Here is a 7,682-nt window from a genome sequence, read left to right on the forward strand (position 1 = left end):
AAATCAACAGCCGAAGTGTCAGTGTGAAACTTTTTAACGGGCACTGTAATTCATCTGTCCTGATAAAGAAAATTTCAAAATATTAGAAATTCGTTCAAATTACATCTTATGGACATCTAAATAACATGTTTCTCGAATACCTTCAAAAATACATTGAAAAAACATCATTGCAACATATTTTAAACAACCATTTGCATATAGTATACATGGATGCGATTTAAGTTTTGGATACCTATTTTGAACATTAGTATAACAATAACAAACTCAGTGTTCAATTTGCGAAGCCAGTATCAGTAAATTGATTATTAATATTTCGTGGGGTTAATTTAGTGACTTTTCAGTGAGATTGAGCTGCCAGTAAGTATCTGAAGTGATTCTCAGGTGATAGTAGAACTGACATTGTGGTGAAGTAAAAAGTGGTGGCTTTCTTCTTCGCCTAGAGTGGTTTCCACAGTCGCCAAACGTTGTAAACAGTATTTCAATACCTCTGTTTACCTGTTGAGTGAATGGCAAAGCCAACAAATGTGAATGTTGCATGCTATTATAGTATAATTTCTGGGTATTTTTTGTGTAAAAATATTTAATGATCAAGACAGTGACGTTCAAGAAGAGACTGTGAAGTGATAAACAAATTACGTAATTAATACTTGAAAATAACGTTTTGGTAACACATTTGGGAGCAAAGGCTTTAACTATGTGCTGCTAATGTTTTACAAATCATCTTTAATTGAAGCAGATGTTGATACAAAATCTTGTGTTATCAACGTTAAATTTACGTCATTCTAACTTGTGATGAGATTGATTAGACTGTGTACAAACTTGTTTTTGCCAAACATAAATAAAACACGATTTGAACACAAGATGTATTCAAATACGATTATAGTACTGTACTATAACATCTTTTTAAAACATTTTTTTCAAAGATGTTTTCTGTGTTACTTGGGTAACCTGGGCTTGTTAGGGGAATATCTGTAAGTAAAAGGAAAATCGCGGTAAGTACTGTTCCTTTGAATTCCACTGTCTTCGCCTAGGGAAACTGCAAGCAAATGTGTGCGTGGATTTTCTGCATACGGAACATCGTATTTCAGAACAACAGTGATAGAATTCTGTGTTGCGCTGTGATGGCGTATTATGATCTGGTGGTCAAAAATATGAATTCATGTATTTTGGTCAATGTTCTGAAGCTACAAACATCTCAATTCAAAAGTTTCTGCTCAATCTTACTTTGAACACAAAGAATTTGACCAGCTTTTTGAATTCTAACTTAAGGTCAAATCATAATTTTTGACCATCCTATGAATCGTAGCATCACGTAGAAGGTGTGCCGGGAATTGAATTCAGGTTGTGACCGAAGTACACGTAGACTTGACGGAAACACAATCTTATTATTTTAAGGAAATTAGGCTGATACAAATTTTATTTTGACTTTTTGTCTCCCCCCTTCAAAAATTTTTAGGCTGGATTTTGCATTTTGAGGGGGCAGATAAAAAAATATTTATCAAAATTTCAGGTCTTGCTCAAAATTCTTTAACAAATCCGATGAGTTTTTAATATTTTTCAAATTAAATGCTTTATTATTTTTATCCCCCCCTCGACCAGTCAAAGAGTGGTGGTGGGACAAAAAGAGAAAAAAATATTTGTAACGGCCTTATAACTCTTTTTCAATATATTTTTTTCATGTTAATGTTAAGTAATTAAATAGTATTTAATATAAAATTGGCCATGAGGCGTTAGGCGAGATGCAAGAATAAAATCGAACATTATTGGTCGGTGCTCGCAAAGACGGGAATTTGAGGAAAGGAGAAAAAACTATCATTTTTTAGCTTTAACCATCACACCAGATCTGCTCCAAGATATTGATTATTTTCATCTAAGGCTGATACAAGTTTTTTGTAACCCCCCCCCCCCTTCAAAAAATTTTAGCTGGATTTTGCATTTTGAGGGGGCAGATAAAAAAATATTTATTAAAATTTCGGGTCTTGCTTAAAATTCTTTAAGAAATCCGATGAGTTTTTAATATTTTTCAAATTAAATGCTTTATTATTTTTATCCCCCCCTCCTCGACCGGTCAAAGATTGGTGGGACAAAAAGTGAAATAAATATTTGTAACGGCCTAATTTTATGGTATAAATGATCTTCTGAGTACTTCTTTTAGAGGACTTTAGAGGTTTTTGTAAACAATTTTAACACTTCTGCATTTGATTGATTTTGACTGAAATTTGAACTCGTTTTCTTTTGTGGTCCACAATTCGAACGTTTCTCTACTGGTCCTCTTAATAAATAATTGCCACAGTGCCACTTAAGAGACGTTTCAAAGGGGTTCATAACCATAGGGGTGCATCTAAAAACCCCCTGAAACTCTCTGAGACGCCTGAAATGGCATGATACCTTCTAAAGTGCCCTGAAACTCCCTGGAGATACATACAGGACCCCTGAAATTCTCCGCTGAGGCTTTGGGAATGCCCTCTGAAACCTTCAGAAATACCCTAGATACCTCCAAAAACATCATAAAGGCAGCACCCAAAATTCTCCTAAATCCTTCCGAACGAGGTCTTAGGGGCGTTTCTAGGGGTCTCATGGGAGTTCCGGGAGGCCTATGTGACGCTTAACCCTCTAATGAATATTTGGGGTCCTTTCGACTTCAGAGAAACTTTGCAGTGGTCGTAAAAAAGTATGCACGAATTATTGTAGCTCATCAAAAAAGAAATTCTGGTTCCAATTCATCTCACTTGATTGCTTCCTGAATTTCTTTAGGACAAATTCCGACAGAGATCCAGGAAATTCTTCAGGATGTCTTCAAGGATGCTCCATTAATTGCTACAGAAATTCTACAAAAATGTCACCAGGAACTCTATCAATTACTACTCCAGGGAATTCTATACAAATACTCTCTTAGGAATTATAAATATACGCCTCCCAGAATTGCAGAGATGATTTAAGTAATTTCTCCCGAAGTTCCTCCAGGAGTTCATCTAAGAAAACAACTTCGAATTTCTTCAAGAATTCTTCCAGGAATTACGCCCGAGTTTGTTTTAGAAAATCTACCAGCGATTAAACTAGAGTTTTTATAGTGTTTCTTCGAGTTATTCTCCCCAGGATTCCTCCTTTATCCACGGATTGCTACAGAAATTCCTCCCGGGATTTATCCAGGAATTTGTCCCAGTATTCCTTCAGAAATTTCTCCCGGAACTCAGTCAGGAATTTCTCCAAGGATACCTCCAGGAATTTCTCTGGCGGTTTTTGTAGGAATTCGTCCAGAGATTCCTCCACGAATTCCTTCCGCAGTTTCTTCAAGATATCCTCTCGTGATTCCTCCAAGAGTTCCTCCCGGGATGCCTTCAAAAATTTCCCTAGGAATTTCTCTTAGGATTTCTCAAGGAATTCCTCCCGGGATTTTTCTAGCAATTACTCACGGATTCCTCAAATAATTTTCATGAGATCCTTCCAGGGCTTCCTTACGCGATTCCTCCTGGGATTTCCCCACGAATTCCTTCAGGAATTTCTCCCTTACGCGATTCTTCCAAGCATTTCACTTAGGATTCATCCAGGCATTGTTTCCGGGACTCCTCCAGAAATTCCTCTTGGTGTTCCTTCAGGAATTCCATCCTGGATGTCTCCAGGAATACTGCCAGTGATTCCTCCAAAAATTACTTCCAGGATTATTCCAAGATGAATACTTACTACAAAGGTGAAAGCTAGCTACCACCACCATGACATTCTATACTATTCCCAGCATTTTGAATCAAACGGCGCATCATCAACATTCTTGCCGATGAAACTAACTTTTTCCTGGAACAATCATGTGGAAACAAAATCTGACATCTTGGGAATCCGAAATTTACGCGAAAAAAAAAATACTTTATGAACGGATCGTCGAGTTTACATTCCATTTAATTTCATTTTATATGAAAGGATGTGTTGTATAAAACGTTGTATGCAATATGATGCTTGCATAGAACATTCCGACCAAGATATTCTTTCTTATTTAATCTAATGAAATGAAATGTATCTTTCAACGTTTCGTCCTGTACATGAAGTTTTTTCCACATGAATTTCATATATTCTTTTGTATGATTATACCGAATAAGACTTAGTGTTGATGACTCACCTGGCCATGAACTGTAACATATTTCAAACATTTTTGGTTGATGCCTAATACTATCTTGGTGTGTATTCAGCTGATTGAAATTCAAAATTTGCAGCAAATTCCATGAAAAGGTCTTTATAATGCTTTGGCAGATTACTGACAAGATGTGTGATAAATTATTTTCAGTCCTGTCGTGGTAAAATCAGAGCTAGTTAGTCATGGTTCCCCAATTTCAGCGCCCCTTTACTGGTACATGCCCATGGATGAATACCTGGAGAAATCTCTGAAGGAATCGCTTGAGTAATTCTTGAAGGAACTGCTGGAACAACTTCTGAAAGAATCCATGGAACCACTTTTGAAGAAAACCCTGCTGAAGTCTCCAAAGAACTTTCCGGTTTGGGTGTTTCCGATAGATTTTTCGGAAAAAAAAGTAGAGCAAATCTCTGAAGGATTTTCTAAAGGAATTCCTGGAGAAATTTCTGCAGAAACTCATACAAAACTTTCCTATGCAACTCTTTGTGAAACTTCTGGAGGAATTTCTGGAGAAATTGGAAGTTGCTACAGGAATTTCTGGTGAAACGCTTAGAAGAATTTCGAAAGTAACCCCAGTACAAATTTTAACGGAATTTTTGAAACATTTTCTGATAAACTCTGAATAGTTTCTGAATGCATTGCTCAAAGTGTTATCAAAGTTCTCTCAAGGGAAATTTCTGAATAAATGTCTCAAGAAATTTGTGAAGGAAGCTCTGGACGAATTTTTGAACGAACTCATGGATAATTTTTGTGATAAAAGAATGAGACATTTCAGAAGTAAATCATGCAAGATCCTCTGCTTGTAAAATTTGTAGAATAGGAGGAATTTCTAAACAAATCCCTGAGGGAATTTTTAATGGTATTCTCTGACAAATTTTCTAAAAAAATTTTTTAGAAAGATTTTTAGAAGAATTTCTGAAGATATTTTTATTAGAATTTCGAAAGGAATCTACAATACATTCTCCACAGACAAACAGACGTAACATTTTACAATTTAAATAATAGTCACGGAAACAAATTCGCCCAATGCTCAAAGGACTGAGTTTGGCCAACCCTAAACTAGGTGGTGGTAGTGGGCAAACGTCAAACTCGAACAAAAACGATGCGAGCGCCATGGGTGGGACGTTGACCAACTATAAAATTTTCAAATAAAAGGCACGGATACGTTCAATGCTTCCAGTGAGCTTTTCGCTCTTTGAAGGAAGCACGACACTAGACAACGGACTAGCATGCAACGCCCAGTGGCACAGCCGAAAACTTTTCCTGACAGCTGCGGCGGGAATCGGACCCGCGCTCCTTAGCACGATGCGAGCTTGGTGACCCTAGCCGCACGACCACGGAGCCGCACAAGAGACCGTTCAATTGGTGTACGATGGAAATTATCAGAGTGTTACGTTTGACACGAATGCCTAGAGAAATTTCTGAATAAATATATTAAGGAATTTAGGGTCTCCAATCAGCCTAGTGGTCACAATGTACAAATTCATGCAATGGCAATCAAAAAAACTTTCAATTAATAACTGTGGGAATAACTGTGGAAATAACTGTGGAACACTTAGTTGAAGAGAAGCAGACCAGGTTCCAATGGGAACGTAGAGCCATGAAGAAGAAAAAGGAGTTCCTATAAACATTACGGAAATCCATTTGGCATAATGCCATTTGTCATAATGCCGTTTGGCATAATGCCATTTGGCATAAAAGCCTTTTGGCATAACAAATATTATGCACATTCTTACCAAGAAGGCTGGTCTTCGTGATATGCCAAACGGCGTTATGCCAAATGGCATTATGCCAAATGAGGTAGAGCCGCATATAGAAAGGATCTACAAAAGTGTTGCCAAAAGATTCCTCTAGAAAATTGTCGAATGAATTCCGAATGACATAGATAAGAAATTCTCTAAAGATCTACAGAAAAATGCAGAACCGATGACATTTCCAAAGAAATATGCGAGGAAGTTCCCAGATCCATTGTCGCATGCTGGAAAATTTAAGAGAAATCCAAAAATAATTTCTAAAAAATTGTGGAAAAATTACTGAAACAATTGCCGAACAAACAAAATTCGGAAGGGATTTCCGATGAAATTTAAGAAAATATTGCCTAATAAACTTCTAAAGGAATTGCTAAACAAATTTTAAAAAAAATTATCGATGTTTTTTTAATGAGCCGAAAGATTTTCTGAAAGAAATTCAAAGTGTATTACCAAAGAAGTTCTTAAAAAACTGCCCAAGAGGAATCAAAGGATTTGCCGAAGAAATTTTTCATTCCAAAGGAAATACTGAGCGATTTCTAAAAGAAATCTTAATTACCTAACAAATTCTCAAATAAATTGCCGATGAAATTCATTGATGAAATTCCAAAAACTTTTCGTCCACTAGTGTTATTTGTATTGACACTTATCGCATACCCTAGCAGCAACGACACTGCGATGTGCTTCACTTACCGTTCAAAGAGAAGCCAAGTGCTGCGCTAAGACGTCGGAGAGGAGAGGCGGAAAATAGGCGAAAGGAAGCCGACTTCGGTTGGGCAGTGTGAAAAATATTTGAATTTTTGGCGCGGGGGTTGTTTCGAGAAGAAGCCGCCGAAAACGAAGCATCAGTGCAGGGGAAGAAGAAGTGCGAGAAATTGTTATTTTTTGTGCCTTTTTCAGTGAATAGGCTGTGGTGGTGACCAAGAAGACCAGGAGTGGCGCTCGACTCGAGCGACAGAGAAGCGACAAATTGAATTCGGAGAGTGTAGGAGGAAGATAAGGTGAAAATCGACGGAATTGGAAAAACTGCTGCTGCTGGGAGATCTTAGCCGGACGAAGTGAAGTGAAGTCAAGATCACGGTCTGCCAGGGGGGTAACTGCTGCAACCTGTCGGTCGGCGACTGAGGAAAGGTGAGTTGTTTGTGTTTATTTGGTTCACTGCTTGGCTGGTTGGAGCTGGTCATTCTCCTCCACCCTACTAGCGAATGGATGACGGTTAAACGACACAGGTGGCCCCATGCAGCTCTGCTGTCGAGAGTCGAGTCTCGATTCGAGACTCGAGACTCGGGACTGAGTTGAGACCGACCGAAACTCATTACGCCCACGTGTGTGTATGCAGAGGAAAATTAGCGTGTCGTTCGGAGGGTTTGCCTTTTGCATTGGAATTGGATTTTGGGTGGTGGCTGCTGTCTCATTAATCAGTTTTTTCGCTTTTTGAAATGTATATTAGAATGTCATGGATGACATTTATCAGTGTCGCAGTAAATTTAGATTATGACGGGCTTATGGTTTGTGACAAAAAATGAGCTACTTCCGACGTTGTTTCAAACTTAAAAATGTTTAGACGGAAATTATTTACATTATTCAACTGAATTGCACATTTTTCTGGATTCCCTGATGACTATTCTTTTTGCAGTTTTCGTTCTTCTAATCGAAGCCTACCGAATCTTTCTGCACACTTGATACAAATCATGTTTTCTTTTTTTTTTATTTCGTTCATTATTTCGTTTTCTATTAAAAAACCAACGTAAGGAGTGACCTGAAGATTCAGCGTTTATGAAAAAAAAATCACTGCAGGGATAACGTCATATATA

At 37.7% G+C, this 7,682-nt stretch overlaps 1 long non-coding RNA gene across 3 annotated transcripts in view; it reads left to right on the top strand.

The window, feature by feature from the left end:
• The window catches only part of LOC109423593 (uncharacterized), a 62,224-nt gene extending 54,820 nt beyond the window's left edge, over positions 1-7,404 (top strand). For all 3 annotated transcript variants that reach the window (XR_009996595.1, XR_003895979.2, XR_009996594.1), the window contains exon 3: positions 6,769-7,404. This is a non-coding gene — a long non-coding RNA (uncharacterized LOC109423593). The remainder of the gene's footprint in view (positions 1-6,768) is intronic.
• The last annotated feature ends 278 nt before the right edge of the window (positions 7,405-7,682 follow it).

The sequence above is a fragment of the Aedes albopictus genome, chromosome 1 (genome assembly GCF_035046485.1).
Source record: "Aedes albopictus strain Foshan chromosome 1, AalbF5, whole genome shotgun sequence".
NCBI lineage: Eukaryota > Metazoa > Arthropoda > Insecta > Diptera > Culicidae > Aedes > Aedes albopictus.